Below are 13,364 nucleotides of genomic sequence, written 5' to 3' on the forward strand. Positions count from 1 at the left end.
CTAGAATTTTTTTCAAAATACAAAAATTAAAATTTAATGGTTAAAATAGTGTGGGATGAGTCAGTATTACGGTTTGGTGGTATTTTTCTTCGCTTAGAAATGAGAGGTTTTATGTTCGAATATCGTGGATGGCGAATTCGATACCAAATTATGCTGCTCATTATGTGACTTAGCCGAACTGCCTCTCTCCTAATGTAAAATTATCGATGTACTCAAAAAATACTTAGTGTGGGACTCTACGAACTGTTGCCCTAGCCAACCCTTATGCGGGCCTTCCCCTGGGGTAATTTGGGTGCCAAACTATGGTGGCCTCCATCCATGCATCTTATTTTCTTTAGCTTGCGAGACACGAGAATAATAAGGGATAAAAATCACCTTCTGGGGGTACGCTTGTGAATCAATCCCCAGTGAAAAAGAGAAGGGAAGGCAGTGAATCTTGTACGTTGGGAGAGATCGATGCAGTTCAATTCAATAGAGTTTATTGCATGCAGTACTTTGTCCTTGCACTTGAGCAGTCGACGACTAATTCCATAGAAGATAGACATCAATTTTTATCGGAACTCTGCTGCATAGAATGGATTCCACATGAATTTTTTTGATTTCATAGGTCCCACATCATATGAAAAAATCGAATGAAATTTAAAGAAAGAAAAACTTCGGTGTCTCTGTATTTATTGATAGGAAATGTTAAACACATACTTTTTGAATTGTTATACTACATTGTTTAATTATTATTGTTGATTTTGTTTCATTTGTTCAATTGACTATTTATAAATAAAGAATGATGTGTGAATGGCTCATTAAGAATATGAAAATCACTTTTCACTACTGATTATCACATTGGTTTGTGCAATGTTGTTAGTTTCCAATGCAATGACGTATTGTACTTATCAAGGGTGGTAATGAAAAGTTCAGAGAAAAAATTGGGCTATTGAGTATGGATAAGACTAGACAGGCCAACTTTCTGGTTTTTATTTTTTTTTTATTTTTATTATTATTATTATTTTTTTTTTTAATGCTCTGTACAATGCAATAACCCATCAAATTATGAGATATGTGGCATATGCAGTCTGCATATCAAGTGTCAAATTGGATTGTGAGCAGGGGTAGATCCCCCTTCAAGCAAGGTGGGTCAGCTGACCTTCACAAGTTCAAAAATCCTCCATAAAAAAGTTGGATGCCACCCTTTGAATCTTAAAAGTTACTCTCCAACTACTCTACGAATTGCCTCTATGGGCATTAGGCAGGATAGCCGCTAACCTCATGTCTTTGTATGCGTTGTTATGGTCATTTGTCGATAGGCTCACTAGGCATATGTTAGTATATGTCAACATTCTCGCTTAAAAGCTATTGACGTCAGTCAACATGCTCATTCGAAAGTTATTAACATATGTTGAGATGTGTGCAACATGACTTGGCAAATAAGTTCGGGCCTACCAAAGCTCCATGAAATGCCAATTTGCATATTATTCCGTCCCAAAAAACTTACATGCCAACTGCTATTCTTACTCCAAATAATATTTCCTGAATCTCCCACCGATTGTGAGACCCTGCAATCGGTCCATTGATCTACAAAACATCGTCTTCCTTTTGCTGCTTAAAAATTAACGATTTCATTTCAATTAATCCTTCATTGGTCTTTATTAACCACACACCAAAGCCCTTGGTTTCTGTTGAGTATAAAAAGATGGACAGTTTTTCTCTTTGTTTTTTTAGTCTAGCACGGTTGCAACCCCGTCATACCCAAACTAACAACATCGACAAATAATTCGCTCTTGCTACCAAATTATCAATGAATGATATTTTCATGCTTTTGCATTAATATTTTCACGTATAATTATCAAAATGTTACTGTACTGATGTTCAAGACTTCCTTCACCGGTTTCATCAATTTTCTTTTACTGGTCTCATCTCTGTCACATCATCATTTGACGGAAAAACTCCTTGAACCTTGACTACATCACTTGGATGGCAGGCTTTCTGACTTAAGGGATAGAAATGTTTGTACCGTGATTCATGAGATATCATACCATCCTTGCATTGGAACTACAAGCTTAAAATCTTCTCGAGGAAGATTTAGAGGTCTGCTTAAATAAGACTCTTAATCCTCACCCTTGTAAGTTGTAATATACACTCTCACAAATCGGAACAGTCCATTTTCGTAACCATCGTATAATAATCATCCATGCAAAAAATTAGAGATCATATCGTGATTTATATGTACGAAACCATTCATTGAGGTCTACAAACAGCAATTAAATTTGTCAGAACTGAAGAAATTAATTAAACGAAACTGTTAAAAAAAGTCATTAAGTTTGCAAAATCGGATAAAGAAACCGATACGAAACACTTCCTGATTTTGTATTTACCGATACTCTCAGAAGAACAAGAATTTACCGGTTTCACTATGGTACAAGATAAAACTGTTGCCTCAAGAATAACAAAGCAATTCGTTCTGATAGCAAAATTTTAACGAGGCGAAAGTTGCATCAGTTACATGGAAAGAAATCCATCCCGAATATTGCAACGATGCTTTGTCCGCTCACTAAACTGGAGAAAAGAATATTTTCTGTTTTCACTTATCAACCCGTACAAGATGATTGTGTGTAGCTCCATAATGCAACGGTGTTCAGTTGTCTAAATTTGTATAGTCATTTTTAACGAGTCTGGATATTTTGACGATTCAGAAAGATGTAACTTACATATGCACCATGGTTAGAGAATGTTACATCGAAAGAGCTTCGCTCCTGAAAGTGTAGATGGAGGACCCTCACGCCTAACTGGCTTGATTTGGTCCGCAACACAACTCAGATGTTCCAGTGCTTCTTGCAATCGCGTGGATGTTGATTCAGTTACCTGAATCTGCAAACCTCTTGAAAAGTGAACTGAAAAAAGTAGAAGGGAGGGCACCACTCCGTGAAACAAGATATACAATAAATGTTATATACGCAGCTGTGCCACTGCAGACCACAAGAGCAAACAACACTCCTTTGACTTCAGAAATGAAGAAATCCAACAACAAATAACCATTGATCACCATCACCAAAACCGCCACAGTCCATGCCACTTTCTGCAACATAGATCTTGTCAATGAAATGCTTCTCCAATTTTCAGATTACGAAAAGTAAATTTTCTTTTACTATGCAAAATGAGCTGCTGATAACCATAGGCAGATAGGCTTACTCTAAAATCTATATAGATGTTTTCTCTTTAGAGTCGAAAGAAATATGAAAGCTGAATTTGTGGATTACAAAGCGATCCAAGATCAATATCAACCATGACAAGTGATTACCGAATAGATAGAGCAAACCAAACTGACAATATAACAGTACACAGAAAGCTATAGAGTAAGCCCAAAATAGTAGAATAACAACGTTAACAACATACCTCGAGACCAGATCCAATCTTGAAGACCCCCATGACCTGCTCCTTGGACACCAAGGTAAGAAGTGGTATAAGGGCAAAAGGAATCTGAATCGACTGAAGCACATTAAGCCATTCATTCAAAACATCCAACGAAGCCTCAGATCTATTAAAGATAATTGCTACAACTATAGTTGGCACAATTGCAAAACTCCGCAGTGATCAATGCCCTCAGCCACTTCTTCAAACGAAGATTAAGGAAGCCTCCCATTATAAACTGCCCAGCATACGTTCCAGTTATTGTGCTACTTTGTCCAGCTGCCAGCAACCCAATACCCCAGATATAAAGAATCGGATAAAGCCCTCCTCCATACTTCTCCTGAAGATACTGACCTGCATTTACTAGTCCTATACTTTCCGCTTGTTTAGAACCATAAAATCCCTTCGCGAAAACAGTGGTGACAAACAAATTGATCATAAAGGAGATCAAAAGTGCAATTGATGACTCAATTGAGTAGTAGTTTAGTGCCTCTTGAACCCGTCCTTTCTTGTTTAGATCAATATTTCTTGACTGTACCAAAGCAGAATGCAAGAATACGTTGTGTGGCATAATGACACAACCCACAACTCCCACTGCCTGCCGAATTGTTTTCGAGCTAAGTCTTGGAACCACAATACCTGCAGGGAAGAGGAAGTGGATCAACACATTTCAGTACAACCAATAGTGTAACAATTTTCCAACTTGTTTGCATAGTAAGGTACAATTTTTACCCATTAAAAGTTCTTTCCCACTTGGTTTTGTGTCAACAAACATCCAGGCAAACGATAAACCCATAGTTGCTATGAGAACTGCAAACACAGCTTCCAACTTCCTCACCCCATAGTTCTCAAGAAATAAAAAGATGAAACTGTTGCACGAAAGAGAAAACACAAAACCCTAGTTAACAGATTTATCCCTATACGGCCAAAGTTGACCAGCTAACTCCCATACCCATTCTTGGCAAAAAAGAAAAAAAAAAACTCCCATACCCATTCACCATAAGAAAAAGACATGAACTTATCAATTAAAACATGATTTTAACACGAAACAATAAGAAATTTTTTATCCACCTGCAATTTTCACAGATAAGTAATCGTACTCTTCGAAACCATGAATCACCAACCCCTACTCATTGTAATTAAGTTTAGTTTTCATCAAAAAGTTGAGTTTTAATGGTGAGGATATTAAAGTCAACAACTGAAATCGAATCCAATTCCAATCCAATGCCACTTGATCAGCTCATTGTCCCAATAAATAGCATAAGTTCCTTTAAACCAAAAGTCAAGCTGAAAAATCACTACCCCACTTAATGATCCACTTAAATCACCATAATTAAGCAGTGAAAACCAAAATTCAAGAACAAATCAAAAAGCATTTGACAAGAAGAGAGGACACAAATCCCAAATCAAGACTTAAAAACAGAGTTTAAAACGAGATTAACGAAAGTAATTACTAAATACCAACCAATCCAAAGCCGTAATCAGAACTCCAGCCCAGAGCGGCAAGAACCCATGGCTCAGAATCTGAATCGCAATGGCGCTCCCAATCACCTCCTGAATGTCCGCCCCAATCAACGCCACCTCCGCCATGAACCAGAGCACCAACCCGGCCCATTTCGGATACTCCTCCCTACAGAGCTCCGCCAAGTGCCGACCCGTCGCGACCCCGACCCGGGCGGAGAGCAGCTGGACCAGCAGCCCCATGGCGGTGGCCCACATTAAAAGCCATAGCAGGGAGTACCCGGCAATCGCGCCCGACTGGAGATCCCCTTCTAAATTGCCGGGATCCAGGAACGCTATGCTCATCAGGAAACCCGGTCCGGTGAACAGCCACAGCTTCTTCCACGAAAAAGGTGGGACCGCCGTGGACTCGTCGTCGACGGCATCGTCGACGATCAGGATCTTCTCCCGGGCCTCGAACGCGACCTCCTCCTCGTCGTCCCATGTTGACGACGACAGCGACAGGGACTGCGGCTGCAGCAGGCGGTTGGCTTCGTCATCGTCCGCGTCGTCTCGCAGCTTCGACAACTCGTCGTCTCGCAGCTTCGACAACTCGTCGTGTTCGCGCAATTGGGCGCTCATGGTTCAACCGAATCAGAAACGCACCGAAACGCTTCCGTATCGACGTTTTTATTTTTTATTTTTTTTAGTTATGGTGAACTGTTGGAGATAGTGTTGGATTTGCGGGCTGCTAAACGGACGGACGGTGAGATTGGTCGGATTTTGTGGAGTGTGGAGTGTGGAGTTGGCATTTTATAGGCGGTTTTTTCGTTGACGTGGAAAAGGGAAAATGTTAGTTGCAGATGAAATATGTTGTGTTTGTGGCCATTAGGAGGTTGACACGTGTCCAAATGGTCAATTATGTAGTTATGAGAGTTTTTATTATTATTTTTTTTCACCTTACCATTTTGGAATAAGGAACATGGATCACGTTAATTTTAGTTTTCTTTTTTTGTTATACATAGATGACAAAGTTTACATTGATGAATTTTAAGTACGAAATTTAGAATTTCTAATGAAAGACATTATTATATAAATGTGTGATATTGGTCGATAAATTGTTTTAAGTGTGGCGGAAGTAGTGATATCAAGATAAGAGTTGGGGGTAGGTAGATCCGGCAGTTTCTGACATGACATGAAAACGATAATAAAATAACGGGTTTCGGATCAACATGATAATTAAACCCTCATTATCAGGTGACTCGTTAAGAACCAGTTAATAACGGGTATACACGTGGGTAATATGTGGATAACCCGTTTCGACCCGTTAAGAAAAAAATTATTTTGATAATTTTAAAGTTTAATTACTAAAAGATTTATTATCAAATACAATTGCCATATTAATATATACAATATATTATATATATATGTCACATCCCGGCCCGGGGCGAATCACTTCCCGGGCCCGCTCCACCACCGTAGCACGATATTGTCCGCTTTGGGCTTACCATTCCCTCACGGTTTTGTTTTTGGGAACTCACGAGCAACTTCCCAGTAGGTTACCCATCCTGGGATTGCTCTAGCCTTCTTCTCGCTTAACTTCGGAGTTCCTACGGAATCCGAAGCCAGTGAGCTCCCAAAAGGCCTCGTGCTAGGTAGGGATGAGAATATACATATAAGGATCACTCCCCTAGGCGATGTGGGATGTCACATATATTATATATATATATTTTTTTTTTAGATAACAATATATATATTAAATATATAGTTTTGTATTATTATTCTAATAAGTTTAAAATAAAAAAAAGTTTTAGTCATTATTTATTTTTATTACAAGAGTTCCTTATTATCATTACTAAGATAAATTTTACTTAACATGTTATTGTCCAAAATTAAAATAAACTGGTATAGTATTTGTATAGGCAAGAACTAAGACGACATACATACAAGTATGAAAAATGTGAAAGAATATATAAACACTCGTGATTCATCATTATTGCTCCACGAGTAGATAATGGTTACACTTACATTATCGTTTAGATCTTTAAAATCCTCCAAACCCTCATGAATAATGTTTTTTATTTGAGGGCAAAATTAATAAAATTAATAATAATTATTGTAGAAGTATAAAAAAAATGTAAAAAAAAAATATACAATCACTCATAGTGACAAGGTTTACAACTTTCATGAAAGATCAGCTTCAAAATCCAACACTATAATCCATCAACCTTAAATTTATATTTAATCGTCGATTGTCATTTACGCTTTATTCTTCTTACTGAATTTCATTTTTTAAATTTTCTTTTTTTGAAAACATGATCATCTAACAGATGTAAGAAGATGAACGGTTCAGATCTTTGATATCACGTTTCGATATTTACAGTTAATTGAAATATGAGTCGATGTCATATAGTTTGTAGAAACTTTATAAACATCAAGCAATATTTTCACTAACCGTAAAACTCTGAATATAATATCAACGATTTAAACCGTTCATCTTCCTGCATCCTCTAATAGATCATGTTTTCAAAAAAGAAAATATGAAATAACAAAATTTGATGAGAACAATGAAGCGTAAATGTAAACAACAATCAACGGTTATATTTTGATCTATGATTTATATGATTATAGTGGCAAATTTCGAAGTTAAGCTCTTCATGAAAGTTGTAAAGCTTGTCATTACGAGCAGTTTTAATATTTTTTCTATATTTTTTACACTTCTACATTAATTAAAAAGCTATTAAAGACTTTACTTAATTAATTATGCTATTAATTAATTTATACCCATTTTGTTTCAGAAGCAATGGATGCTAGAGATTCAGATTCAGTAAACCTTAGTGATAAGGAGTCCATGGAGATAATAATGGGAACAAAACGAGATTTTGGAAGCAAAAGTATAGACAATACAAATACGAGTCTTGCAAAGAAAAATGTTAGAGCAATCAATTTAGGTAAGCGAAAATATACTTAAAAGAAAAATGTGTTTTTATGTTTTGGATGTGATAATATGATATGTATTAATGTATATACTTATTTAGTATTATGTTTTTCATTTGATTATTTATTGGTTTAAAATATATTTTTCTTAACGGGTAACGGGTCGGATCATATTACCTGTTAATATTATCGTGTCGATTTCGGGTCGGGTCATTTTACCCGTTTATTTTAACGGATATTATACGACATGACCCGTTAAGATATCAAGTATGACACGAACATGAAAAATACGACATGAATGCCGCGTCTTGGGGTAGGGGTGGTGATCACTTTGGAATGTGTATCTTGGGGTAGGGGTGGTGATCACTTTGGAATGTGTAGTGACAGTAGAGATAGCGACCTGCAACGGGGACATATTTGTTATTTCCTTACTCAAAACTCTCACTCTTGTAGAGCCTAGAGTTCTCTCACCCAAACAACTCTAAAAAATGATACATTCCAATTTTTTTCATCGGAATTTGTATGCTATCATTTAAGATTGAACATTGTTTGAAGAATAATGGAACTATTCCAAAGTCTAAATAGAAATGATTTGGTGAGCCGAATTGAGCACCATTCTTTTGGTTTATGGGTAATAATGCATGCCATTTGGCGCATATAATGCAATCCACTGTTGGATTTGATTGGACTGTATTGAGATGCAAGAAAGTTGCTTTATGCCAATTGCCACAGAGTATTTTTCTATCAATTTTAGGTACGGCCATATCAAAGAAGCAATTTGAACTTGTATTTGTCGTCAAAAGAATTTAGTTATGGATGAGTTGGTTTAATCGAATTTGTCATGTAGTTTGAGTTCAGTTTTTTTTTAGCAAGTTCTTTCTTTTTATCGTCGATTGATAGTTATATATATAATTAGAGTCTCGTTATCTCGTGATATTCTTATGTAATTATTTTTCTTTCTTTTGGGCTTATGCTTTGTGGTCAACAACAAACTTCCCAAAATTCAGGGTCTCACACAAATCATACTACCATTGTAACAATAGTGTTATAAAAATTAAATTCAAATTGCATGATTCGTATGTTGGAAATCAAACTGAATTAAAACACTATGGAAGGAATTTAGTAGGGTGTAGGTAATGAAGTCATCTAACCAAATGTTAATATTATTGAGTGTCGATTTGCTCACTGTACTCGCGAGAATGGTAAATTAAAGCTTCAATTATATAATGTGAAACATACAAGAACATAGAGTCAAATATATTAAATATAATGTCGAACATACATGAAATTAGAGTAAAGACAAATTTATTATTTATCTTGAACAAAATAATATTTTTCACGAATTGAAACATAGGATTCTATCTTCTTTGTGGATAGATAGGCACGGTGTAGACGCCGCGAACACTATCAGCTGGCACACCGCCCCCTTACCTATTTCATGTATCCATCTTCGTCCTAGTCAGAACTCCAGGAATTTTTTAAAATCAATATTCGCGACCATCTTCAGACTGTTCATCGACTATTACAAGATCAGGGTCGGTGATGGGTAGAATACCTCTCAAGTATGCCATTTAAAATCAGTATTGTTTGCCATAACTCGGACTAGGACAGGTTGCATGGATACGATCCAGACCAACTTCTCTTTGTATAGATGCATATGTTCGTGTGCCTCCCAATAATGAAGAGGAGTTTGCTTGGATAGTGTCCATGCAACATGTCTAGTTTGAGTTAGGGCAAACAATACTAATTTTAAGCAGTATACTGGTGAGGTATTTGACCCAGAACATGGTGGCGATGGTGGCGATGGTAAACCAATTGACCATGAACTTGTAATATAGTCGGCTGTGACAAGACGAAGGTGTGTCAACTGATGGTGTTTGTTACTCTGACCCTATCTATCCACAGATCTATATATTTCAATTCTTGAAAAGTATTACTTTTAAGAGTATTATCTTTTGTCTAAGATTAAAGAATAAATTTGTCTTTTGACTTTATGCTCATGCAGTAGATTTATTTTACTATATTCAAATTATAGTGAGCAAATCCAACTCAATACTAAATTTTATTTTTTTTTATTTTGTCAAAAAATATATTTTGTTAGATTAGCCACCGATGAAATTTGAACCCACGCCATCATGCAATAGTTCAATTTCTTTCCACCAATGTGGTAAAGGGCCACTTGCCTAACAAACAAGGGAGATAAGAAATAACTCAATAATAATTACGTGATTAGATGACTTCATTATCTACAACCCGCAATTCTTTCCGTAGTGTTTTAAATCAGTTTGATTTCTATATATAGGAATAAGGCAATTTGAATTTAATTTCTGTCACACTATTATTAATTATAATGGTGAATTTTGTGGAGTTATTGGAGGATTATAGAACTTTGGGGGTATTATGTTTGGATTTTTAAATTCACTATTTCATGAAGGAAGCCAATTTTGTATTTTCTTTAAGGTTTTAATTACAAGCTGACTTGTCATAGTCTTAGGCTTGCTTAGGAAAAATGCTTTTAAATACTGGAAGTATGTTTTAGAGAAAATTTTTTGAAATCAATTCTTAGTAAAAATTGTGAAGTCTAGACTTAATAGTTTTTAGCTTCAAAGTTAGCATTTTTATTTTTGAATAGTCATTTATTTTTGGTGTAAGCCTGTCATCTAGATTGTTTAGCTGAGGTAGTTGGAAGCCCTGAGAAACTCCAAAGTGAAGAGACTGATTAATGAATTTAAATATTAATTTTCAATATTATGAAAATTCTTATGTACTACTTAAGTTTAATGTTTTTGAAACTAGCAATTTCAATGAACCATTCTATTTTTAACACAATAATTAGTCCGTTATTTTTATAAATAAGTAATAAACTAAATACATATAAAGAAAAAAAAAAGTAAAGTTTTCATAATACCCAAATTATCACTGTCCTATTAAGATCTCAAAAAAATAACAAAGTCACAAAAAACCCCCCACATAATGGGTGTTCATTCATTATTATTTTTTTTAAATATATTGTAATAAAAACACAATTATATTTAAAATAATTAAATTAAAAATATAATAATAAAAAGAGCAATTGTCTCACGTGTAAGAGTATGTCAAGAGACTAATAGATAGTAAAGTACAATCGTATTTTTGTAAACAACGATTTTGTCATAGGTTATTGGTGTAAGCAACGAATTGATTTTCGTTGCCTATAATAGTCCACCACGACTCTGAGTTCTTGCATATTGAAGTGGGTAACGTATGCTCAAGTTGTTGAGCATCATTTTTGCAACGATTATGCATTGCGTTGCGGATAATTAATACCAAATGCAACGATGGGGGCAACGACGGAAAGGCGTGGTGTATACCCTTCGCAGCCATTTCTAGACTTTTAGAACAACTGTTGATTGTTTTCTATCACAAATTTTCTTGTAGTGGGTGTACCTGTAGTTTCTGTAGAAACTGAGAATTTAGAGAGAGATTTCAGTTATAGAGGGGGGGAGAGAGAGTAAAACAAGATTGTGATTTCATTAACATCAACAAATCATTACACAAGGTATTTATACATAAATATCCTATCCCAACCATATGTGCCAGCTAAGCATAATGTACAACTAATCACTAACCATGCTAAGTTTAATAGCTAAGTAAACACCTAATCTGGTACATTGTTGCTGTGAGAGGTTGTACTCTCAACACACCCCCTCAAGCTGAAGGTCGGAGACCGAACTGAGAGCTTGTGAATAAGATCTGCAAATTGATCAGCAGCTAAAGACTTGGTAAAAATATTAGCAATTTGAAGAGCTGAAGCAACATGATACACACCAATATGACCAAGTAAAACTTTCTCCTGGATGTAGTGATAATCAATTTCAACATGTTTTGTCAATTTCAACATGTTTTGTCCTAGCATGGAAAACAGGATTGAATGCAAGCGCAATTGCACTTTTTGTTGTCACAATATATGGCAGGAGTCTTTAACAAAGGAAAGGAGATATCCTACAAAATTTTGCACACCCAGGTTATTTCAGCAACAGTTTAAGCAAGAGACCTATATTCTGCTTTGGTTGACGATCTAGCTACTGTTGCTTGTTTCTTAGCACTCCAAGAGATGAGATAAGGGCCTAGGAAAACACAATAACCATTGGTGGATCTTCTGTCCATAGGATAACCTGCCCAGTCTGCATCAGACCAAGCAGTGAGGCATTGACTGCCTATAGTGAACCAAAGACCAGAATCAATGGTGCCCTTGAGATATATCAAAATACGCTTGACTGCCTGAAGATGAATAGTTCTTGGAAAATGCATATGTTGACAAAATTGATTGACAGCAAAGGCTAAATCAGGCCTTGTCCATGTGAGATACTGTAGAGCACCAACTGTGGACCGATAAGAAGTAGGATCAGATAAGAGAGTGCCTGAGTGATCAAGTTTTGAGGCAGACACAGGTGTTGCACAAGGTTTAACTCCAATGATGTCTGTTTTCTTGAGTAAATCTAAAGCATACTTAGATTGGTGCATAAACAACCCTTGTATGACCTTTGAACTTCAATGCCAAAGAAATAATGAATATTTCCCAGATCCTTAATAGGAAACATAGCCTGAAGTTTGGAAATGATGGATTGACACTCAGTGGTTAAACTTCCAGTGATGATTATATCATCAACATAAACCAAGATGAAAGTAATGGAAGTATCTTTTCTAATAAAGAGATTTGTATCGTAGTAGGAGGAACTAAAACCCAAAGAGACAATAGCATTGTAGAAGGCGTCATAGCAAGCTCAAGGAGCTTGTTTAAGACCATAGAGTGATTTCTTAAGCTTGCAAACATGATGAGGTTTAGAAGGATCCACAAAACCAGAAGGCTGGATCATGTACACATCTTCCTTCAAATGACCATGCAGAAAAGCATTACTTACATCCAATTGATGTACAAACCAATTATAGATGACTATAACAGATAATAGAATCCTGATAGTAGTAGGTTTTGCAATAGGACTAAAGGTTTCTAAGAAATCCAAACCTTTATGTTGATGAAAACCTTTGGCAACAAGTCTTGCCTTGTACCTTTCAATGGTACCATCTGGTTTGTGTTTAACTTTGAAAACCCATTTGCAACCTACAAGGTTGTAATTGAAGTTGTGTGGAACCAAATCCCAAGTTCCAATTGATTGCAAGGCTTAAAATTCAAATTGCATAGCTTCCATTTAGGGAGCATGCTTGGATGCTTGGAGAAATGTAGATTAAGTAGATGGTAACTTTGTGAGAGGATCAACCATGGAGGAAGGTGGTGTTTGGTTGCCGTAAACACCTTGGTTTTATGAATGTCTGTCTTTGCTCTTGTAACTATTGGATGAGTATTGATAGGAGCTAGAGACTGTGAAAAAGATGGTTGAGAAGCAACTGAGGTAGATAAGATAGGATGAGATGACTCTATGTTAGAAGAAGTTGTTGATGAGGAACTCAATGCCTCTAGGGGAGTTGCAGGTGTAGGAGGCTTTGCAGGATACAACACAGGCAGTGGAAGAGACATAGAAGCAATGGTGTGATGATGTGAACATGTATTCTGAATTGAGACATGAAAAGTGAGATGTTGATAAGGA

At 36.1% G+C, this 13,364-nt stretch overlaps 1 pseudogene; it reads right to left on the reverse strand.

The window, feature by feature from the left end:
* Positions 1–2,328: 2,328 nt before the first annotated feature.
* Positions 2,329–5,647, reverse strand: LOC103945303 (annotated as a pseudogene).
* Between the last annotated feature and the right edge of the window lie 7,717 nt (positions 5,648–13,364).

Source organism: the organism of the source record quoted next, unplaced genomic scaffold (assembly GCF_019419815.1).
Source record: "Pyrus x bretschneideri cultivar Hongxiangsu unplaced genomic scaffold, Pyrus_bretschneideri_v1 Contig15, whole genome shotgun sequence".
In the NCBI taxonomy this organism is placed as follows: Eukaryota; Viridiplantae; Streptophyta; class Magnoliopsida; order Rosales; family Rosaceae; genus Pyrus; species Pyrus x bretschneideri.